This window comes from Camelus bactrianus, chromosome 4 (assembly GCF_048773025.1).
Source record: "Camelus bactrianus isolate YW-2024 breed Bactrian camel chromosome 4, ASM4877302v1, whole genome shotgun sequence".
NCBI classification, from domain to species: Eukaryota; Metazoa; Chordata; class Mammalia; order Artiodactyla; family Camelidae; genus Camelus; species Camelus bactrianus.
The window spans coordinates 102,975,691-103,001,420 of NC_133542.1; the positions used below are offsets into that span (position 1 = coordinate 102,975,691).

The following is a 25,730-nucleotide window of genomic DNA, read 5'->3' on the forward strand; positions in this document are numbered from 1 at the left end:
TCCAGGTTCTCTGCCTCTTGTAGCAGGTTGTTCTCTGAAGAGTCATCTTAGCTGTTGCCTTAAATGAGCTCGCTCCTTGCAGAGTAGCTGCACCTGGGCAGGGCCTGGCCCCGCCCCCACCAAGCCCCTACCCCGCCCCTCCCCTAACTGCCCGAGGCGTTTCCCAGCTCTCCCTGCGCCGCCCCGCCTCCAGGCTGTTAGCTCCGCTCCGAGCGCCTCAGGAGGCCGCTGGGCTTGGCGTCCCGCTTTGGCTAGTCCGGTTCAAAGAGACCACAGACAAGCTATTTGGTTCCAAGAATCCAATTAAAAATAAGTGTTTTGTTTTATTTTGTTTTGTTTATCCTTGCCATGTTTGGGAAGAAATACCCTTGACCTGAATTGTAAGAGCGGAATGAGGTACTGGGAGCCCTGAGGCCTGGATGCTGGGTCACGAGCTCAGGTAAGACTCCCCGTAATGAAACAGAAGTTCCTTACGTGATCAGACTGAGGACGCCAACCATCTATTTTTTTTTTTTTATTATTATTGGTTCATATGACTGAGTATTTTTCTACATCAAATGTTTAAAGTTTATATATAGATAAAAGTTTATATGTATACATATATATTTTTTATACATGTGTATGTTTGTACATTTTATGTTTTAAAAATACCTTGTTCACCTTGGGCAAAATCATGGGTTTCTGAAAACACTGCTATATTGTAGAGTACAACAAACGGCAATTCCTGTGTTAAATTAAAATCGGTTGCTTTTCATGGCTTGTGATGGTAATGTGGATTCCAGTGTGAAAAAGTCTGAAGACATCACATATCCAAAAAGATAATGCTGAGTGGCAGTTCGGTTAGTCTTTCTCATGCAGGAAAAGAAGAAAAGGTGTATTGTTTTAGGCAGAAGTAATTAAGCCTCACTTAGCTTTTCTGTTCAATGTCTGAAAGCGCATGAGTGATATTAGAGGAACAAAAAAAGACTGGTGCTAGGTAGAGACTAAGGCACCTCCAATTTTGTGATTGTTGTAGATGGAAAAATATGTAGCTTGAGCCTCAAATACTGTTTATATATGTGTGTGTATATATATATGTGTGTGTGTGTATATGTGTGTGTGTGTATATATATGTGTGTGTGTATATATATATGTATTGAACTTACTATTGGAATGAAAGACACCTCAGTGACTCAAGTCTGGGAAGATTTCATACCAAACACTTTGATGCTGGGATAGGTTTAAGTCTTGTCCACAGCCAAACACCAATTTTCTTATTCTGCATATTTTCAAAATCAGCTCACTTTCTTTCCCTCCCTTTTCTCTCTCTCTGTCTGTTGTGCTTTATTAGTATATGTCTGTTTTCATATTAGATGATGGGTTATAGACGATAGCTGCCATCTGGCAGATGATAAATTCCTTTGAGGAATGTTATAGTTAAATTTTTAAGGTTTTTAATGTAAAATTCTATTTAAATGATTATAGACCATTATGTTAAGGATAGTACATCTTGAGAATAAAGTGTTTTTTCCTAGTTAACACCAAGTAAGATCCAAAAAAAAAAAAATCAATAACATGGAATGTATTAAGTACTTAAGAAAGTTTTTCTATTAAAAAGAAAGCAACCTTAAGTTGTAATCTATACTGGGATTCAGGTTCATGTTGTGCAGTTCTACATTTATTGGTTTTTCATTGCTGGGTGACAAATTACTCCAAGCTTAGTGGCTTAAAACAACACACATTTATTGTATCATATTTCTGTGTGTCATGAATCTTAAGCACAGGATAGTTAAGGGACCAGTTTCTTAAAACACCGCAGCCAACATCGCAGGTGCAGGTCCTCTTCCAAGCTCATTAGCATCATTTAAATATAAACCAGACTTAAAGAACTATTCAAAGAGAGTATTGTAGTGGGCAGAATACACCAATCTCAGGATCTAACATTGTCTCAGAATAAAACGGGAGAAGGCTTTTTTATAGAGATGGGAGGACAGAGCTGGCAGGAGCTGTGTGGGAGAAAGGAATAGGTGGTGGTGTTAGCCTGGGGCTTTAACAGATGGCGTTGCTTTCGGTGGTTGGCTCATTCCTGAGATGAACTGCTAAGGGGCACAGGCAGTGTTCTGCACCTTAGTGCTTGCCTAGTCTTGGGGGCAAGACAATCTCAGGATTGCTGGAAAGTGTGGACAGACTAAAAGATGGCAAATAAGAACTAAAGAAGGTAGAAAACGGGTAAGACTATTTGTAATGAAAGTGGGATGTGGAAGCTAATAATATTTCATGAGCTTTTTAGAAGTTCCTGCGAAATAGTGATGTGAACTAAGGAAATTATTTAGGGATTTGGGGCCAAACCTAAACATGTAGGTACGAAAAATATACGCTCATGAATAAAGTGCTGTGACTGACATAATTTCACCAGAGGATGGAAATTGGAGATATTAAGAAAACATGAAAAGCTTTGAGGGTTCAGACATTAACTAACGCTGAATTCTAGAATTTGTCATTTTAGCTTTACAACACACCAATCATTATAATGATTTGAACTCTGAAGTATCTTCTCTAAGAATGCAATGATTCATTTGAAATTGTTCTCTTTAAAATTTGTACACTGATAAGCTGTTCACTGACTACGTAAATTCTCTATGGTATAATCTAACTTTCTTCATCTCTTTCCCCCAAATACCTGGATATGGGCTGATTTTAGGAAAGAATTATGAAGCAGTACAATATTGTCTTCGAATCACTCACTAGCTGATTGTCTTTCTTGCTTTTTCAGCAAAACTTGGTAAAAGGTCATTGATTTTAAAAAAACTTAAGGTGGCATGTTATCTATAGTCTCAGTACACACATAAATGGTACCATCTTCTTATTTTACAATATGGCATTTAATGAACATGCACAATCTAATTTTTTCACACATTTAAGTTGACAGCACATCCTGCATACATTGTGTTAGATGATGTTAGTACACTGTTTATTCAAGACAGTGGAGCAAAAATAACTCTTATCTTTATGTTGTAAGCCAAAATGGAAAATTATGGTTTCCAGAATTTAAGAGGCATTTCTCAGTGGAAAAGAAAATTAGGTTTTTTTTTTTTTTTGGTATTGTCAGTTTTTTCAGATAAAAGAATTCATTGAAATTGTCGGCAATCATCTGAGTCATGTATTTTCATAAGCATGTGAACATTAAAGTTTTAATGTACATCTGGAAACTGGAGGGATTGTCTTGGTAAGTGGTGTGATCTGGAGGGATTTACTTCTGAATGAAATGGTGGCAGTTTGGGAAGGAGACAGTCCTATTCCAATTTGCTTCACGTCATCATTTTCCTTAGGCTAGCATGTTGAATTCTGAAAAGAAAAGAAGCATTTCTCAGCACGCATAAACACAGAAGATATTGTACGAGTTCCTTTGGAATACTAATTCAAATGGCAGTCTTTTAGAATGAAGAAAATGGATATAACTTTCTGTTGAGAAAACAAGAAACATAATCTTTAGAGTTCATCACAAACAGGATGAATACATTCTTCCTTGCTGTCCAAGCATATGGAATTCTAATTTTGTTCAAAACTAATGTAGCAATCTCTGGGAAAGATAGCTTTTTTCTTAACACTCCTGAAGGTTGGGGATCATTATTTAACCTACCTATGGCCAATGAAACATACAGGGAAATCCAGTGGGAAAGTTCAGGGATAGCCTTTGGCAAATTCTAACAGAGACAGATGCTAGAGAATTCTTTACTGGCCCCATTCCTTTTCCTTTCTTTCCACCTTGTAACTGATCAATTGTCAGAATTAAAACAGCTATCTTGTGATCCTGAGTTGAAAATCTTATTAATTAAAAAAATCAACAGCTATTATGGTCCAGATGGAAACTGGAAAATGCTTAGTTTCTTGGTAATATTAATAAGTGATTAACCCTCAACCTTCAGACCCCTTAGTAAATATCATCCGTACCGATAATAGCTCTTTTCAGTTGGCTGCTGTTGCTTCCAGCTGAATGTGTGTCACTGATGCAGCAGTTCGAGGGGAACTGGGAAGGAATCCTAACCAACTGGCTGACACAGAGATAAAAGGGCTTTAGCCCATGGACAGGTCAGTAATGAAAAGCAATTAGATGTTGAGAATGAAGGCAGAAGCCTGTGTCCACAAAGGAATGAGTCAAAATGAGAAGTGTGTTCAGGAGATTTTGTGTATCAGGTACAGGAGTTCCAACCTTGAGTAAAATGGAAGTTTATAAGAAACTATCCAATTCTTCAAACATTATTGTTGTCTTTACAGTAGCTGAGAAATTATTTAAAAAAACACATAAATTTCACGTGTGAGCATATATAATCCTGATTTCCTATAAATGAAACTAACTTGGCTGGTGGAATAATTTTGGTAATTCATGGTAAACTCAGGCACATCTCGCTTATACTCACTCTCTCTTGGGTCCCTGGTAAAGGAATCAGCATTCGCATGTTTCAGGGTGACATGTGAGTTGCCAGAAGGCCTGCAGCGCAGCGTGGTGTGAGGGCTGATCTGCGTGCCCGTCTGCGGCTCTGTTCTTCCCTTGCTAGACTTGCTCAGATCTAAGTCATCCTGAAATGCATGGGCAGGTCTTCCTCTGTCCCTGTGGCATTAGCTGCTTATAACCCTCATTTCTGGGCAACATCTAGTGGTTCAGAAACCTGTAAATTATCCTCTTGTGAATGCTGAAGGGTCTTTTTTTCAGTTTTTTTTTCCATCTCTTTATATACCCCTTTTAGTGTTCACAGTTTTCCCTACATTTCTTAAGCAAATGGTTCTAACAGTTGAAATGTAGCTTTTAAGATCTTGTTCCAGCAATTTTCAGGAAGTTTATTGTAGGGTTCAAAAATAAATAATTTATTTTTTTTTTATTTTCCTTGCCTTAAACCTAGTGCTTATATAATTACTGCTTTTTAAATTTTGTTGACAGAGAGGGATAACCTACATTGAAAAAAACACATAGCTTAATATTTACCAGGCACTTCACTCTTCACGGACTACCTCATTGCCCAAATGAGGAACGAAGTTCTTAAACTTGGGCAAAGGGAAGAAAATAAAAATGGCTTTAGTATATATCAAAATAAAAATGTGTAATCATATTCATAAAAATAATCCACTTTACTGAATCTGTCAGCTTAAGGACATATGTCCCCAAACCTTCTGCCTGTGCTTTTATCAATATAGTATGGGCTGAATTCTGTTCCCCCCACAATCATACATGGAAATCCTAACCCTCAGTGTTGCAGTATTTAGAGATGGGGCTTTGGGGAGGCAGTTTAGTTGAGATGAGATCATGAGAGTGGGGCTCTTATGGTGGAATTAGTGCTCTTAGAGGAGACACCAGAGACCAGCTATCCTTCTTCCCTCCCTCTCTCACCCTTCTTCCCTCTCTAAACCTCGCTTTTTCACTCTCTCTGTCATATAAGGGCACAGGAAGGCGGTGGGTATCTGCAAGCTAGAAATCTCCCCAGAAACCAACCTTGCGGCATCCTGATCTCAGGCTTGCAGTGACCGGAGATTTGAGAATGTGAGTGTCCATTTTTGCAGCTGCACGGCCTGTGGTGTTGTGTCCTGGCAGCCCAGGCTCAGTGAGACAGAAGACACCCCCCGCCCCGTGAATGGCGCCCCCTTGTGCCCAGTCAGGCCCTCAGTCACAGGAGCAGGCCTCGCTCTTTTGCACACCAGTTTCACCTCTGCTGGATCATTCTAATCAGAATACAGATTTAAAAGAGCATTCATTTATATCAAACCACTCTTTGGCTTCTGCCCGATTTCTTGAGTCTTATTTGCTATATTTGAAAGCCAAGCTCACTGGAAGACATCTGTATTTGCTCATTCTACCTTCCATTTTCTCCCCAGCCCACTCTAGTCAAGAGTTTGTCTCTACCACTGTTCTGAACAGCTCATAGCAAGTCTGTGGTAACCCACAGATGGCAAGGTCTGATGTTGCTCCACTCCTTAGCAGTGTCTGGAGACAACTGAACACTCCCTGTGTTAAAACAAAGAGACAATTAAAAAAAAATGTTTCTTACCTCAGTTACCAGGATGTCATATGCTCATGTTTTTTCCTCAACTTTTGACCATTCCTCCTCAGTCTCTTTTGCTGGATTCTGTTTTTGTTCTTTCCTTCAAAATGGTGCAGTGCCCCAGACTTCTGCAAATGAAGTATTTTCTCCTCTTAAGTCCAGATCTTCACTGGGTGATCCCTCATAGCTCCACCACTTTAAATATTTCTCCCCTGAGCTAATCATTCATATATCAAGCCATTTATTGCACATCATGACTTGGATCTATAATAAGCAGTCAAAAATTACCATGCATAAAATTCAACTCTTGTTTCTCCCTACAAAGCCCTCTTAGTAAGTGGAGCCACAAGTTTTTCTAGAAAAAATTGCATGATGCTATTTTAAACTCCTTTCTTACTCTCTCTCATAAACTATATCCAATCTGTCATCATATCAGGTCTGCAGTACATTTACAACATATCTGAAACCAACCACGTCTTACATCTTCTTTCAGTACCATCCCATCCTAAACCAACATGTTTGCTTTCCTAGAATGAATCAATAACCTTTTAATTGATCTTCTTGTCTCCACTTTTAGCTTTCTTTGATCTTTTCTCTACAGGCTGTAGAGATCCACTTAAAATCAGTCTGATGCAGAGTCGACCAAAATGTTTTTGTCATGCTAGAAACAATATCCTTATCAAGACCTATGAGTCCCAACATGACCCAATCCATGGGTAATGTGTCTCATTTCATCTTCCATAATTATTTCTTGCTTTATGGTATCCATAACACTGCACTCCCTATTCATTATTGAATGAGTTAAGCTCCTATCCCTGTAACATTCTGTTCCCATCAAACTAGAAACTAACTCATTCCTGACTTCGTTTGTATCACTGCTTGAAAGTCTCCTCAAAAAGGACTTTTCTCTCATCATTTTATCTCAAGCAGCACTTCCTAGACTTTTCAATTCTCTTATCTTTTAAACTCTTCATGTAACTATATGTGGTAGAGTTATATAAAGAATATACATATAATATGTATATAAAATATTCTCTTTGTCCCCTACTTCTCCATTTTTAAGTAAGATACATGAGGACATGAATGTCACCAGTTATTTTACTGGAAAACAATGGCTACACACATTGTACATCTTGATTAATATTGCCAACTTCCTCTATGTATAGGTTGGAACCATTTTATTTGCACTATAAATGCAAGACTGAGCTTTGCAGCCTCCCCTCCTTGATGTTATGGATCACTCTTTGCTAAACTGATAAATGAAAAAAGATCTCTCCTGTGAGTTACATTAAACATTTTCATAGGTTTAAATGTGTTTCTATTTCCTTTCTTTGTCCAAGTTTCAATTTTATTATTGGCCTTTTCCTGTTTGAATGAAAGCCTTTAACTTTTTTAAAAAGCTGTAAATATTTTATTCTTGATGCTTAAAAATTAAATTTTTGGATCAACTACTTAAAGGTGTAATGTATAAAATAAAATTAAATATTGAATGTGTGTAGGTTAGTGAGTTTTAATGAAAGTATACATCTGAGTAACCAAGTCTGTAATCAAAGTATGAAACATTTTTACTACCTCAAAATATAGTTGCTTTAGACAGGTCAGTGTGCTGTAACAAAAATACCATCAACTGGGTAGGTTCAAAAATAAATATCAAGTTCTCACAGTTCTGGAGGCTGGGAAATCTGAGATCAAGATGGGCAGTGTGACTGGGGTCTGGTGAGGACCCTCTTCCTGGTTGCAGACAGCTGTCCTCTCACCGTGTTTCATACATTAAAGAGAGGGCACCTGTCCCCTCCTCTTCTTTTAAGGGCATTAATCCCATAACGGACCCCAGGCTCATGACCTCATGGAAACCAAACCACCTCCCAAAGGCCCACCTCCAAACAACATCATGATTGGGGTTCATGTTTCAAAATAGGAATTTTTTTGGGGACACAAACACTCAGTCCATAACAGTACACTTATGCTACAATCCCAAGAGTGGTCACAGAAGCTTTATTTGTAATATCTAAAAACTAGGGTAAAATACAACTCAAATGTTTAGTATACAAATTGTCAACGAATCCATATATTGATTTTTCCCTTAGCTGTTCATCTCATTTTCCTGCTTACTTGCAAGTTTCTTAATTTTCATTGTGTATGGACCTTGGGTCAAAAATAGTAGATATTGAAACAGTTGATCAGAGTTTATGGTCCAACATTTTGAGCAAATCAGTGTTTAACATTTTCTGATGGATATGTGTGTGGACTGGGGAGTCTGCTATGATTTAAGGCAGTTTTTAGGTCCTAGATGACTAGGGTTGTGTGGATAGTTAGATCTTTCTCTGGTCTCCCTTCTTTGTAGATGCAGAAGGTGCCATAGATATGTGGAGGGTTTATCACACTGAGACAGGACTTTTTTTTTTATATATAAGCCTGTGTCCTCCATTGTCTCATTTTTCTTGCTGGTGGCTTGAATAGATAAAGCATGGGGTTCTCAGCATAAAGTTCCATGACTCACCACGTGGAGAAGAGCCAGTCAGTAGCAGGAGCCAGTAGATGACTGAGAGAAAACTCCTCATCTATTTACTCTCCTCTATTTTTGGCTTCACTTGTTCCATGTCCTAGCCTTTTCTAATACACTTGAAACATATGATGTTGGCAGTTGTTTTAATGTTTCTAATATGAAAGGAGAACAAAGAGAACATGTTTCTCTATTTGCAAATTGATATAGCATGCTTTAGTGTTAGGTATTTATGTTATATGTGGAGACTTTTACATAGAAATTTTTAACTTTATGAAACACTTTACTAGAAAAAAATTGAAACTAACAATATTCTGATAAAAGTAGCATATTGTGTAGTCTCCATGTGTTCATGCTTTTCACATCTTTCTGTAATTGATTCATTGTTTCATACTGTTCTGGTTGAAAAAACTGCTTGCTATGATTTCTGTTCTCTTAAATATGTTGAGACGTTTTTTGTGATCTTACATATGATACCTTCCTGGAGAACATTCCATGTGGACTTGAAAAGAACATGTTTTCTGCTGTTTTTCAGTAGAAAGTCTCATTGATACCCACTAAGTCCAATTGCTTTACTGCATCATTTGAGGTCACTTTAATCACAAAAGTAAAACCGGCTGGGGGGAGATGGAAGAGCAGTCCAGAGGAAGTTGTTGCCTCTGAGATGCGCAGCTAAGTGTCTTGTGACAAGCAGGAGGACACTTTTGCAGGAGGCTCAGCTGTCTGCCAGAAGATCTGTGCACACAGTGGTGGAGATCAAAGATGAGCTTTCATCCGTTAGGCGTTTCTGCATCTGTTAACAGATATAACAAGATCAGCATTCAGAGAGTACTATCTCTTGCTTTTTGTCTGCCTTCCCAATCGGAAACTAGTTATTTTGACCAGTTATAGTTACTTGGGATAGGACAGGGAAGGGAGTTCTGGGAAATGTAGCTCTCATTCAGTTGATAGTAGAATAATTCAGTCTAGAGATTGCTTGTTGTTACATAACACATCATTCAGAATCAGTTTTCTTATTAAACTATGTGCAGATGAATCCTTGTATCAATACTTAATAAATCAAATAAAATCAGCATCTCCAAAGACATCATAGCTGCTAAACTATCCATTAAAATAAAAAGAAATGATAAGAGGGAAGACAGACCTTTTGGAAAGTAAAAATATATTAGCCAAATTACATATAGCAATAATTGCAGTGCTGAAAAATAAAATGAAAGAAATCTTCCTGAAAGCAACACCCAAAACCAGAAGATCAACAATTAGATGAAAGGGTTCAAATAATTTGAGAATAAATTCTGTGTTAATCATAATTTCAACAAGAAAGAAAAAATCAGATAGTAGGAAAGAAAGAAATGAATAATAGGAAACATTATCTAGAATATGAGAAGTTCTTAAGAAGTTTTGATTTCTGTCTCAGTAAAAGAGTAACATAGTAATGAGATTTTTCATGAATGTTAGGAATACAGGAAAAATATTCTAAAATTTTGCATAGAGTTAAAATAAATTGTATACAGTGGAAGAGAATTAACATTCACATCTGTCCTCTAAATAACAATGTTTGTGGATTGTGCCTTTTAAATTCTAAGGGAAAATGAATTTTACTCTAGAAATCCTATTCCAAGCCCCCAATTTTATGACATTTCAAGGTAAAATAGGGATAGTTTCCAACACCTGAGCTCAAAAAGTACCTCCACTTGACTGTTTCTTAGTAGCTGATGTGAGATTTGATTAAGCAAAGTGAGGAGAAAGATAAGAAAGTGCATAGCTATAAGTTCCATGTAAAACTAGACCCAACATGGGAGAAAGGTGGAGGAAGTCCTAAACTTACTGCTTTCCAGACTACAATGACAAAGGTTGCCAAGAGAGAAATATCCAGATTTAGAAGAAAAATAAGTGCTATATATTAAATGTGTTTGGTCTTGGGAGGTATATATGTGAATCTGTTAATATTATTTAATAAATAAATAAGCAGACATTATCCCCCTTGACTGAGCAGTAAAGGATTTAAGTAGGCAGATTAAGCATGACAATGATTAGATTGGAAGTCACTTGTAACATTGTCCACCCCACGTTTCTTTCCAGTAACTGCAGCCTTCTCTCACCCACTGAAAGTTCCATACCATCAGCATTTTCAAATGACATTTCACCCATGTTAAAAAAATATCTTATTTAATCCTATGTTAATACCCTACTCATGCCCTTAAGCTTTCTCTGTATTTTCTCTGTCTTTCTCTGTCTCTGTCTCTTTGTCCCTGTATCTCTTCTCACTTTCAGGATTATGTATTGAAATCAGAATGTCTTCCTTCATGTAATTAATGTGCTACTTGGATGTGACTTGAAATCACCCAGCTTTGTTATGTCACCGGTGACTCCCTTGTTGCCACTTACAATAGAAATATTTCAATCTTGATCTTTCTGTAACATTATAAACTCTTGACTACTCCTTTCCTCAAATGATTCTTTTCCTTGATTTCCATAACAACAACAACAACAAAAAGCCCTGATTTTCCTGGATGTTCAGATTACCAGGGTAGGCCGTGTAGTAAATACTTGGGAGAGGAGGCTCTGAGGCCAAACCAGGTTGGGTCCTGTCTCCATCATTTGCAGCCTGGTGCTGTGTGACTTTAGGGAATTCACTTAATTTCTTTGTTCTTCAATTGCCTCAACAATGTAATGGAGATAATAGTTGTTCCAACCTGGTAGAGAAAGGTTCAACTGATTAATACATGCAAGCTATTTGATCATTTGCACTCAAATAAATGTTAAGGCTTCATTCCTCTGTGTGTGTGGCCTCTGGAGTCTCTGGTTAGTGCCAGCTAGAACAGGTACTTTTCAGCTTGTGGAATGTTAAGTCTAGGAAAGAAAGAATATAGCACCTTACAGTTATCAACTTTTGGATGATTTATTCTCTGATATTCTAAATAGGCCTGATATGATCTGACTCCAGTTCACTGTATCCCAAACATCAAATGTCCTTAGTTTCATATGATTAGGTAAGTATGTAGGTAGACAGATCACATTGTTTTTCCCATTCTTAATGTGAAACACTTCTTCAGAGTAGGGCTGTAAATGCCTACATATTTATAATCACATTTGCTTAATATTTAGATCATTTTTCTGGGATAGAATGAACTGAGGAAGCCATTATACAGAGTCAGGTAATTGAAATTCATATAGCTTTAATTAAAAATTTCTGAGTCAATTTCTAATTCTATTTTGATGTTAGAACTTTGACTGGTTATAGGTGTTCAACCTCAGTAGTCTTATTAGTCTGACTGTAGCTTCCTGATGATGTCTCTGAGATTTCCTTTCTTTCAAACCTGCTCATATCTTTAATAGCAGTTTCCTTTTTCCCTGTGGTGTCTTTTCTCTTGTCAGTCCATTCACTCTGTTAGTTACCATGTTCTCTTCTAAAGGAACTTCAGTTATTAGCTGGCGCTTGGACTGCTGATGGCCTTCCCAATTTGCTGCCCAGTTAAAGACTCAGTTCTTCAAACTCATTACAGTATTTCCATGTCCTACAGTTAGTTTCACAAATTGGATAAGCAGAAGATGAGTATGTGGATTTCAAGGTGCAGCCTTAAAAGAAGTGCCGTGTTCTGATTTCTCCCTCCTGCAATCTGGGACTTGGTGTGATGTATCTCTAGTGCTCTCTTGAAGCACGAGAAAGCCATGATTTACTGAGATGATCATGTGACTTTTATCCTAGTTATATAGCATGTTAGATTAGTTGATATTTGATATGGAGTCAACATTTCACTTCTCTGATAAGTGCCACTTTCTTGTATGTATGTGTGTGTGTATATATATCCATATCCTGTTTTATATGTCATTGGATTTGGTTTGGTGACATTTTATTGAGGTTTTTTTGTGTCTGTATTAATAACAGAATTTAGTCTGTAGTTTTCTTGTGATGTGTTTTTCTGGTTTTAGTACCAGAGTAATACTAGACTCACAGAATGAGTTGGAAAATGATATTTCCTCTTCCTTTATTTATTTATTTATTTTTTTTTTTTGGTAAGAGTGTGTGAAGAACTACTGTTTTGTTTGTTTGTTTTCCTTTAAATGCTTGATAGAATTTACCATTGAAGCCATCTGGACCTGGGCTTTTCTGTGGGAAATATTTTTACTACTAATTCAATCTCTATGTTTGTTATAAGTCTATTCAGATTTTCTATTTCTTCTTGAATCAATTTTGGTAGAGTGTATTTTTCTAGGAACTTATCTATTTCATCAAAGCTATGTAATTTTTTGGCCTACAGTTATTCAAAGTAGTAGTATGTAATCATTTTTGTTTCTCTAAGGTCGAAAATAATGTCTGCTGTTACCAACTTCTGGATTCCTTGAGATGTTTCTTTTTTCTTAATATAAACATTTTGAGCTACAAATTACTGCCTTACTTGCACCCAGTAAGATTGTATCTACTATGTTTTCATTTTTGTTCTCCTGAATGTATTTTTCATTTCCTTTGTGATTTTGTTTTAACCCGTTGTTTATTTAGAAGTGTGTGTTGTTTCATTCCCACCTCATTGTGTATTCCAAAATTTCTTCATTGATTTCTGATTTCACTTAATAATGTTCAGAAGACAAACTTGCAGGATCATATAACTTTCACATTAATTGAAGATTGTCCTGTGGCCTACTAGATGGTCTGTTATATAGAATGTTCCCTGTGAGGGGGATATGTAGTCTGCTGTTGTGAGGTAGAGGCTCTGTGGATGCTTGTTAGTTCTGGCTGTTCTGTGATGTTTTTAAAGTCTTCTGTTTTCTATTTGATCCTTTGACTGATGGTTCTATCCATTATTTAAAGAGGAGTGTTGAAGTCTCTGACTTTATGATTGAATTGAATTATTTCTCCCTTGAGTGCTGTCAGTTTTTGCTTTGTGCCTTCTGAGGCTCTGTTGTTGGGAAACCATGTGTTTATTGAGTTGTATCTTTCTTGGAGATTGACTGTTTTATCATTTGAAAACACTCTCTAACCTGTAATAGAATTTTTAGTTTTAAAGTCTGTTTTATCCGATACGAGTATATCCCCTTGAGCTTTCATATGTTTGCTGTTTGTATGCTATCTCCTTTCCCATTCTTTTACTTTCAACCAATTTGTGACATTGCATTTAAAGTGTGTCTCCAATAAGACACATGGAGATAAGTCTTGTCTTTAATCCTCTCTGACAAATTCTACATTTTGTTTGCATTGTTCAAGCCATTCGCATTTAATAATCCTATTGATGTTAGATTTATGGCTGCCATGTTAATTTTGCTTTCCACATGTCTCATGTTTATCCCATCTCTGATCTTTCTTTACTCATTTCTTTTCCATTATATGAATGTTTTCTAATGTAGCATTTAACTTTGTGAAGGATTTTTTCACTATATTTTTTAAGCTTTTTTCTTTGTGGTTCCTCTATGGCTTACCATATATATCTTATTGTTTAGTGTATGTCAAATTTATACTAACTTAATTCCAGTGTGGTGTAGAAAAGTTATTCTTACACAACTCTTTTACCTCTTCATCCTTTTTATTCTAATATATTATTATACCTATATCTGCTACAAATGCAAATATACGTTTTCATAATATCACTTTATATAATATTATCTTTTTAAAAAGTTGAGAAAATCAAGGAGAGCAAGTGCATAACTTTATTTGCTAAATACATAATTTTCTTTATTCTTGTTGATTCATGCCATCTTGTGTCATCTTCTTACTCCAAGATGACTTTGCCTCCACTGTATTATTTGTGATATATTTTTTCATCAAATATATTACATTTTTGTATATGTTATAGGTTCAACAATACAATTATCCCTTTCTATTTATTTTATTTTATACAGTTACTTTTTAAATCACTCCAGAGAGGAAATAAGAAAAAGTATGCATTTCTATTTCCTTTTATAATGACATAATTACTGTTTCTGGTTATCTTTTTTTAACTATTGTTGCAAATTATTGCCTAAGGTCATGTGTTTTTACCCTAAAGAATATCTTTTAATATTTTTAACAGGTGGGTGTGCTGGCAACAAATTGTATCAGTTTTTGTTTATGTGGGATTGTTTTTACTTCATCCTCATTTTTGAAAGGTAGTTTAACTGATTATGTTTTATAAATAACAAGCTTAAAAAATAGAACTTTTAATATGTTGCCTCATTCTCTTCTCACTTGCATTGTTTCTGAGGGGAAGTCAGCTGTTACTCTTACTGAGGTTTTCTTGTGCAAGGAGAACTGTTTTCCTCTTGCTGCTTTCATGATTTTCACTTTTGCTTTGATTTTCAGCATTTTTACTATAGTGTGGCTAGATATGGATCTCTTTACATTTGTTCTACTTGTGGTTAGTTGAATATCTTTGATACATAGATTAACATTTTTCATCAAATTTTTGAAGTTTTCATTCATTTTTTCTACAAGCATTTCTTCTGCTCCTTTCTCTCCTCTCATTTTGGTATTTCCATTACGCATACTTTGGTGTATTTAATGATGTCACATTTTTCTGGGGCACTGTTCATTTTTTCTTTTTTTGTGTGTGTCTGTTTTCTTTGGAATGTGTCCATTCATCTGTCTTCAAGTTTGTTGATTTCTTGGGGGGGAGGGGCAGGGTAAATCTACTGTTAATCTCCTCTAGTAGACTTTTCATCTCATTTAGTATATTTTTCTAGTTTAATTTTCATTTTTAAATGATATTTGACTTTTTATTGATATTCTCTATTTTATGAGATGGTCATCATACTTTATTTACTTAAGCATGGTTTTCTGTAGTTCTTTGAACATATTTATAATTGATTATTTAAAGTATTTGTCTATTAATTATAACATCAGGGCCTTTTCATAGGCAGCTTCTACTCCTGTTTTTTTTCTCCTGTATATGGATTATAATTTCCTGTTCCTTTGCACATTCTGTTTTTTTTTTTTTTTTGCTGAAAATTAAACATTTAAGATAATATATTGTAGCAATTTTGGATACTGAAACACACACCCCAGTGTTTTTATTGTTTGGTTGGTTGGTTGGTTACTTTAGTGACTTGGCTGGACATTTTTAAGTGAGTTCTGTTTCCTCTGCATTTTGAAGCCTTTGTTGTCTCTCTTCAGAGGATATAGCCATGGCTTGCACACAGTCACCCAAGGATTGCATTGACCTTATCAGGGCTCACATTACTGTCTTTTTTTCCTCAATCTCTATTAAACACTTTGCTGCTGTTGACATTGTACTAAGCTGTTTGTCTCCACTGACTTTCAGCTCATCACTGTGTTTTTCTTTAGTAATCTTGTCCAATTAAATCCAAAATCTTTGCAGGGGCTAGTTTTTGAGTCCATCCTTTGTGGTTTGTTATAATTTTCAGAATGGCTCTTCTTTCTCTTTTTCTCCCAATTTTATTGAGATATTATTTACATATAACTTATGTAAGCTTAAGAGGTATAAACATAATAATATTATATACATATTTATAGTACTGTGAAATGATTACCTTAATAAGATTGGTTAACATCCTTCACCTCACATAATTGCCTTTTTTGTGGTAAACATTTAAAATCTACTCTCTTAACAATGTTTAGATATATAATACTGTACTATTTATTATAGTCATAATGCTGTGCATTCGATATCCAGAATGTATTCATCTTACAGTTGGAAGAATACATTTGTATCTTTCAACCAACATCTCCCCATTTCTCCTACCCCCAGCATCTAGGAACAACCATTCTACTCTGTTTCTGTGAGTTCAGATTTTTCAGATTCCAGAAGAAATGATAACAATAGTATTTGTCTTTCTTTGTCTGATTAATTTCACTTAGCTTAGTGCCCTCAGTGCCCACCCATGTTGCCGCAGAAGACAGGATTTCTTTCTTTTTTATGGCTGAATAATTTGTGTGTGTGTGTGTGTGTGTGTGTGTGTGTGTGTCTGTCTGTCTGTCTGTGTGTGTATTACCATTCCTGAGTACCTTTCTTGAATTATTTTCTCCTGAATGTTTTTGTCTGGTTATTCTCTGGTAAACTGCCTTAATTTAGCCCTTTGCTCTTGTTTGACTAACAGCATCCTCTTGATTACTTGTTACCAACATCTCCATTATTTTGGAGAGCACTCTTAGGTTTCAACTTCCTCTCACTCTTTTCTCCATAAAGTCATTTCCTTTGTGGACAGCACTGGATCTCTCTGTTTTGGTTTTGGTGCAGGTTCTGTTTTGCTGTGTTTTTTTGCTTTGTTCCCTTTGTGTCTGAGCCAAATGCTTGAGTCCCTGCTCTGAAGTTGAGTATGGCATTGGAGGCTTACTTCTGTCAGATGGACACCTCTACTTGATGAGCAGGGTGCTAGTGGGGATAGTAGCCTCTGGTCTTCTTAGACTGTTTTCTCTAAGTGTGAGATCTCTGCCCTATGAGTGAATAGAGCTCATCAATCAAGGCCCCAGACGTCTTGCTGTGCCTGAGGTAAAGCTTCAAACTATGAATGAGTGGCAGGTAGAAGGTGGGAGTTCTAGCATCTCAGTTATAATTACCTGGAATAGAGCTTCTGCAACTCAAGATGAAGAATAATGAGATATGGTAGTAGTTTGTTTCTCCCAAAAAGATACCATAATCCTTGACTGGACCTGAGGAGACTCTAAGCACATCTTCTTGCCAACATGTGCTTTGAATGGAGCTTCTGTTCCACTGGTTGGTGGGGGAAGGGGAGTGGGACCAGCTCATAGCTCAAGTGCCACCGATGCTCACTACTCTCACCGAGACTTCCTAGGCTGTCTTGAATAAATGTGTATTCATTTACTCTATGCCTTTAGGATGCTTTCCAGATCCTTTTAATTTTTTTTCAAATAATGTTCACAGGTTATATCTATTTCACTGGGATTTGGATTTATGGACTTCCTCATTCTGAATTGGTATTTCCATAGATTAATATCTCTACTTTCTGGTATTGTATTTGGTTGCTTCCTAATGATATTTTCATTTCCATAATAGGTTATGCATTTTTGAGGAAATAGCCAGTCTCAAATGACATGAAATATCTCATATAAAAGCTTTATATAATAAATATCTTTGGAGAGAATGAATTCTAAGCAAGTTGCTGATTTCTTTGGAAATTAATACAGAATAAAATGCTAGATGATGTGAATATTTATGTGCATAAAACAAAGAGAAATTAGTATTACTTCAGCCATGTCACAGATCAGCTTTGTGTATGCAAGTACTGGACACTCTAGTATCTCATGGGTACAGTCACTTGTTCTCCAAGTAAGAGGAAATGTGTTCAAGGAATGTTAATTTTCTTCTTATTTTTAGATTGCCTCAGATTCATGAATCAAAACTAGGATATTAAAAAAATAGTATATTGGTATTCATTTCTGTCTCTCAAAAATAATTTCAATTTCATCTAGGATTTTCTCTTATTTAATTTGTAAATCTAGAGCTTCACCATTATTGTAAGTTTAGTCTAGTGATAAGAAATGAGTTACTGGCTATGATCTACTATGCGTATTCTGTTTTGAACCAAATATCTCACTTTTTATAACAACCACATTTGAAATTATTACTAATTTTTGGAAAAGTTATGGGCCTGAGAAATTGACATTATTAAAGATAGCTGGAAATTCTGAAAAAACAAAAAGAAATTAGAATAAAACCATGAAAACACTGTACTTAAACTGAAGTGGCAAGGAATACCAATGAAAATTTTTCAGTGCACCTAGATGTTCAACAATGATAAAATTAATAAATTGTGGTATAAGTGTACAATAGAACACTATGAGTAATTAGAATGAACAAAATAACAGCAACATGCAATAACCTTGGATGACTCTCACAGAAATTTGAGAAAAGGAGTCAAAAGTAAAAATTAATACAGTATGATGTTATTGATGAAACATTCAACAGAAGGCAAAACTAAGCCACGTGATCTAGAAAAACATTCAGAAGCCATTTAAGTAAAAAGAAAACTAAGGGGAAGGTTATGAAATAAAGTGGAATAATGCTCAGTCTACAGAGTATTAGAGGACTATTTTATTACTAAATTTTTACTTTCAGTGTTTTAAATTCTTCTTTGGCTGTATACAGTCTTTCTCTAGATACCACTTTTTCCTGAATATATAAAACATCTGGAAAGCAGGGGAGACATCCCTGACCTTGAAATCTTCTGCAAGAATGCATCCCTGTGAAATTGATGTCTAATGACATTTTGACGCATTAACAGACATTTTTGGAAGCAAACAACGAGAGTGCGAAATCACACTGCTCTCCTACTTGATCTGCACTGTGTGAAATCCTCATTTTATGGCCCCTCATGTATTTGAAAGTGCAATTTTGTTTTTGTGAGTACAGTATTGTCACCATAGTTTTACACCTTTAAGTTAGAAGGTCTGTCCTCAAATGTGTTTTGTTTCCTCAGCAAGGCATCTGTTTTTATGAAATAGTACCACATTAGTAAAGCATACGTAAAATGAGGGCTTAATTAGGCTGTTTAATTTGTGACCATGTTCCTAAAGTGTTCTTGAGAGGATAGAGCAACCTATTAAAAATCTAAGCTTTAAAAACAAAGCAGAGCTATTAGGCATCACGCTTTCTTCATTAAGTCAGGAATTGTGATTTTTCGTTCTGTGTGTGTGTGTGTTTAAATTTAATAGCACAGTGCCTTGATAACTGCAGAGACTTAAGACATGCTGTTTGAATTTAAAATTAAGTATGTATCTTTAGAGACAAAGTGAACAAAAATGCAGAGGGACATTGATGAAGACATCTTAACCTTCCATTCACAATAGTTTTTTTATCTTCTCAACATAGAGATAAGACATTTTGTTGTAGGCCACCATTGCCTAGATCAGTGCTGCCCAATACAAATATAACCTATGCTTATAATTTTAAAAGTTTTAGTAGCTACATTAGAAATGTTAAAAATAGAGGCTCAATTAATTTTAGTAATAGATTTTATTTAGCCAAATATATTAAAATATTTTCACTTTTAATCAATAAAAAAGCTATTAATGAGTGATTTTACGATTATATTCTATACTAAATCTTTCTTATTAATGTGTGCTCTATACTTATATCCCATCTTAATTTGAACACGAAACATTGAACAGAAATACTATTTATATTTTATAAAATTTACATTTGATAAAATAGATTCAGATACTCGTTTCAGACATATATTTTTCAATAACTACATTAAGTAAATAAAATCATTCATCTTTGACATTTGTTACATTTTATAAAAAAGTAGTTTATCATTTTTAGAAAAATAGATTGATCCTTGAAGCAAAATCATACCAGTTACAAAACTATATGTGGATTGTCAATTCCCTGTTATTTTAACTCAATATTGTATTATTGAATAAAAAAGAGTATCGTATGAGTTGAAAAAATTAAATTTATTAATGTAGAATGTATAAAGCATTCTTCATTATTTTTACACTTATAGACAATTTTTATAATTATTTATTACAGTGAACGTTTTTGCAGTTTGGTTTTCTGAATATTGTATAAGATCTTTTGTTGATAATATGGAGTTTTAACGTGAACATAAATCTCTGTATTTTTCTAGCTTGATCACAAACAACATTTCCTTGGAGATTCAAATTTAGGTTGTTCATAAGCAGCGTGATGATAGTGAGAAATATAAACTGCCTTACCATTAGCTTATTTTCTTTCATTTTTAAACATTTCACAAGCATACTTTTGATTTTAAGAAAATTTTAAATTGGATTAACACAGTACAAGAAACTTTTATAAAATTCTTCCACAGCTTATTTTAAAATTGAATATTTTAAAATATTTTAAAGAGAAAGAGAACAAACATTAATGATGTAAAATCTCAAGAGAAAAGTTTTATATATATATATAGGCTGTAACTATGTAGAAAGCAGTCAGATTTAAGCACATCTATTTCAGTGGGATGGTGTTGAGTTTGAGGTGTGTTGAGGAGTGAAGGATGAGAAATAATGGAAGTAGCAGTAGGTAATGTCTAATTGATTTTAAGGGAAGATTGAACAAACGAGTTTGATAAAGAAAACTGGTGCACAGAAAGTTGTATTTTTCTTTTCTTTAAAATTTTTTGTTGTTATGAAATTTTGGTTTCTTGTTAAAAAATAAATTTGCACTGATATTATTTCTCAAAGCCTTTTTTTGAAACTTTTTATAGCAATAAATAAAGGAAGAAATAAAAATGGAAGGAAGGATGGAGTGGAATAATTTTTATCTTTTCATAAACAGGAAAGGAGCTGTCATCCAAAATCATAATATAATTTGTATGTGCCATGTACTGGAGTAGATGTATTAAAATAAAGGAGATACTGAGATGGGACACATAACTCCTCAGATATCAAACAGTAAAGTCAATCATTATACAATAAATGTCAATAAAAAGAAATGTATATATATATATATCCAAAAATTATTGATTAAAACACATCAAGGTGCATGGACTAGACCCAATGCAGAGACTTAGTTCTATGTGAACACATGATAGGGAAGGGGAGATAATACCACGTTTAATGGTCTCTGACTCCGACTTCCAGACTTTCTCAAAGTGAAGAAAGGAGAGAGAGGGCAGCAATGACCATATGACAAAATCAAGTGTTTGTGGGTATGAGAAGCTTTGCCAGAGACACAGTGAATATTTGAATACTAAAAATTGAGTAAAGATGTGCTCCTAGGGCTAAAGGAAATAATATCTGGTGAGAAGTTTTGGGGTACAACAAATGTGAATTGAAACTGTGATTTATCCTCCCTCTCTTCATCGTAATACTTTTGAGGAAAATTGCTCTCATTCAAAAAATGATTAATAATGACAAAAGAACTTTCATGAAATGTATACAATGATGTTAAAGGGAAAAAAAAGGCAAGAACAAACAATTGCAAATGGAAGATGAAAATCATTTTTCACATTATGATTTTCAGTGAAGTAGGAGCAGAGTTCAGAGACAGCGTCTCTAAAATTTTGAAGAAATTCTAGGCTTAATTTTTTTTTTCAAAGAAGGGTAACATGACCTCAAAATGAGATTCTGAGAAAACAGAAGAAGTAGAGGTGTAAATATAAATGTATAGAAAATTTAAATGTTAAGAAGAGTTAAATGGTAAATTAGAAGCAATAAAGCAAATATGACTGTAAATATAGTCAGGAGTATTACAGAAAAGACAGGAAATTTTAAGACTTTAAATGTGGGAGGAGCATTCTGTACAATAATTGTGAGGTAGAAAATAAATGTAGAAAACTACAAATATAAAATTAATACAAAACTGATATTCTGAAGAAGAAAGAAAAAACTGAAAATACGTATATTTAAAGATAAAGAAGAAGGAAATTACTGGGAATGATGGAGTAAGGACCACTAAAACTTCTTAATAAACAAAAAGCAATAAAAATACTGGTAAAAATTGTCATAATCAACTTTTTCAAAACTTGGAAAGTTAACCAAAATGTGCAACAATCCTGGGTACATTTATTCAAAAAAAAAAAAAAAAAAGGTTAAATTTAGGTAGGAATAGTTAGCTTGGTAACTTTGTAACTTTTGTGATAGTGACATTGTAACTCTTCCATTTTAATCCCTGTCTCCTCAGCTCTGGGATAGATTTGAAAACCAACAGCCTGAAATCGTTATGAAAACCTGCAGTTTAGAAACCACTGTGGGGAACAAACAGAACTGGAGCTCCTCCAGAGCCCAGTATACAGAACCTGGTCATTATTGGGCCTGTGTAACAGTTTCCTGGAAAACCCTATCACCAGGCCTTTCCTTATATGACCTTACTTAGAGACGTTCCAGAGCTAACAAATTTAGCCTTTTCTCTGGGTGTATTTTTCAAAAACAATCATCAGTAACTGGTTGACAAGTGATAACAGTTGAGGAAAATATAAGGCTGCTGGTTTCTTAGGAGAAACATACAAATGCACACACACACACACACACACACACACACACACACACACACACAAACAAAAACTATGGAAGACTATATCCAAAGGAGACTTTGAAAAGTTTCAACATACTCCTAGGAATTTAGAAGACCACGTGCATGTGTAGAAGTGTGCATTTCCAGAGATACGTGTATGCTGAGCAAAGAACTGAGTAGACCCTTAGCTCTCTTTTCTGGCTGACCTTGAGTCTCTGTGCAAGCAGAAAGTAAAATCTAGCCAGAGCCATAAACTGCCTGTCTGAGCACTGAAGGTATGTCCTAAAACTCACAAAGTCCCCTGGAAAATGAGAGAAGGCTGATTTGTTTGACCCATTTAGGTAATCTGAGTCCAGTCATTAGCTGACCACTAAGCTAACTCAGCTAAAACTTCAGTAGCTACAGCTGACAAAGAATATGGACTTTACAGAATCAATTCAGAAAAGCATCCAAATAAGTAAACAACAGTGACAGCAAACCCTAGGTAGAGGGGAGAGTCTTAGTTTCAGAGCTGTCACATGTTATTTAAAATTTTAATATTTCAACAAAAGAAAAACATACATTACATGTAAAGAAACAAACTGTGACATATATAACAGGAATAAACAAGTCAATCCGAACTGTCCTGGAGGCAGGCCAGATATTGGACTTAATAAACAAAAATTTAATTCAGCTATTTTAAATACACTCAACTAAAGGAAACAACTTAAGAAGAATGGGAAAATATATGGATAATATCTCAATAATTAAAGTTATCAATAGATATACAGAAATTATAAAGTAGAGCCAAGTAGAAATTATGGAGTTTGAAGGTAAAAAACTAACATTAAAAATTCACTGGGGACTCAACAGCAAATTCTAGCCAATGGAAGGAAGACTAGCTGACCTTGAAGATGGGTCAGTTGATAATACCCAGTCTCAGGACCTGAAAGATAAATGATGGAAAAAAATGGACAGCGCTTCAGACACCTGTGGGACCATAGTGAATATACATACATATGCACAATGGAGCCTCAGAAGGAGAAGAGAGTGAGAAAGGGGCAGAAAGAATTTTTGAAGAAATAAAGCTAAAAAATGCTAAATTTGATTGAAGGTAAAAAGGTAGGAAAATACAAAACATGCAAACATTTTAGAAAAGAGCTGGAGTAATAATACTAGTATTTAGTCAAAAGAGATTTTAAGGCAAATTTGATACTGCATGCTTGGAGGACATTTTTAAATGATAAAAGTGTCAGTCAAGAATATATAACATTTACAATCTATGTAAATCATAGTACCACAATATGTGAAGCAGAATTACAGAACTGGAGAAATAAATAGAAAATTTAAGAGAATTCAGTACTCCACGTTTGATAACAAATAGAATAAATAGGCAGATTAATGGCAAACTAGAAGACTTGAACAACACACCACTATAATATAGTAATACCTAATATATGTATATAGAACATTCCGCACAATGTCAGCAGGGTACACATTCTTGTCAAATGTGCATGCATGGGACTTCCTTCAGGATAGACTATATGTTAGGTCCTAAAACATGTCACAAATATAAAAAGATGGAAATCATTCAGGGTATGTGCTCATATTGCAGTATAAGGAAGTAAGAAAATAACAGAAGGAAATTTGAGAAATACACAATTATGTGGACATTAAATACAACAATCATAAAAACATGGGTCAAAAAAAATCACAAAAAAATTAGAAAATACTTTGAGGTGAATGAAAAAAATAACCCAAAACATATCAAACCGTATTGAATGCACCTAACACAGCACTAGTAAGGAAATTTATGTGTAACAGGCTATATTAAAGAAAATAAATATATCAATAATCTAAAGTCCATGTTAAGAAACTAGAAAAATAAAGGCAAAATGCAACCAAACTAAATAGAAGAAAGGAAATAATAAAGATCAAAACAAAAGAAGTAATAAAATAGAGAGTAGAAATACAATAAAGATAGCAAAAAGCCAAATTTATGTCAAAAATTAAAGTTAACTGATTAATAAACACTTCTGTGTTTAAATAAATGGGATAGTTTGCAGATGTAAGTACAAATATATTTGGTGGTTGAGGGAGTTTGTATCTCACAACTCCAGACATCTGTATATAATACATTGTTAAGTAATGCAGTGCCAGTAAGAGAGACACAGAGATGGGGATCCGGATGAGACACGGAGATTTGGAGAGAATGGCTAAGCGTAACGGCCACTGCATTTTGTAATTCAGGGACCACACAAATGTGGGAGAATTTATGGGCAGGTAGTTTAACGATCATGAATATTTAGCTTCCACTCTTCTGTTCTGTTGTGGGATTGCATCCATCAGTACAAAACAGCCCTAGTATGAGCACGGAAAAATAAGGTATTTGTTGGGTTTTTTTCCCCTTAAATTTCATTTCCTTTAAAAATTTACTTATTTACTAATTTTTGGTCAGACGAAATGACACGAAAGGAATGGTATAGTGTTGAGAAACTGAGACTCAAGGATGTTACGTTGTAGGAGGATATAGCAAGTAAGTGGTAGGTCTGTAATGTGAACGTAGAGCTAGTCTGGCAAAAAGGAAAGCTGTATAATTGCCTCATCACTACCTCTCCTACAGGAAAGCTAACCTGGGTTAACCTGGCAGCTGCTGCTCAGACTTCCTCATCATGTTTCCTTCTCTGTTTCAGAACATAGGCAGCTAGTTGTTTTGACAGGATCTCTCACCCTGTCTGTAGAAACGGTGCCACTGCAGTGATTCACCTATGCTTGTCCAAGGCCACTTGAGAGCCACGATGTAGAACTATAATGCATAAAAGTAATTTTTTGAGCAGCAAAGCAAGGACATATGAATCAATACACCGCATAGGAGTGTCAAAAGGTCAGGGGTAGCGGATGTGCACAACAGACTTACATTAAAACTAACTTTGGAGTTCTCAAGTGTAATGTAGCAGACACAGTGTGTGTCATTTTAAATGAACAACACAAGGAAAACAAACCCTACACCAAAACAGATACATCTTCCAATACAGCAGTTATAAATAACTTTGTATTTTTCATTATTTTCTGTAATAATATTACAGCATTAAAATAATAAGCAATATTAGAAGCTTTGATTCTTGAACAGTCATTTTTATAATGCATATATGAAATACTTAGCTTTTTCAGTTTTATATTTAAATAATCAGCTAGTAATGGAGATTCTCAGTACACTGTCTTCACATAGTGATAGGTACAATGTAAGTATTAAATCAGCTCTTCAAAGCTTTGCTGAACAAAAAAAAAAAGACTAAAAAGTACAGCTTGGCTGTGCAGTTATTTTTGGGTGGTTTGTTTATGTTCCAGCAGAAGAAAATAACAAATCTTTTA

At 35.0% G+C, this 25,730-nt stretch overlaps 1 long non-coding RNA gene across 2 annotated transcripts in view; it reads left to right on the forward strand.

Moving 5' to 3' along the window:
* The first annotated feature begins 304 nt into the window (after positions 1 to 304).
* LOC141577569 (uncharacterized) overlaps positions 305 to 25,730 on the forward strand; it is a 552,790-nt gene continuing 527,364 nt past the window's right edge. For both annotated transcript variants that reach the window (XR_012506834.1, XR_012506835.1), the window contains exon 1: positions 305 to 439. This is a non-coding gene — a long non-coding RNA (uncharacterized LOC141577569). The remainder of the gene's footprint in view (positions 440 to 25,730) is intronic.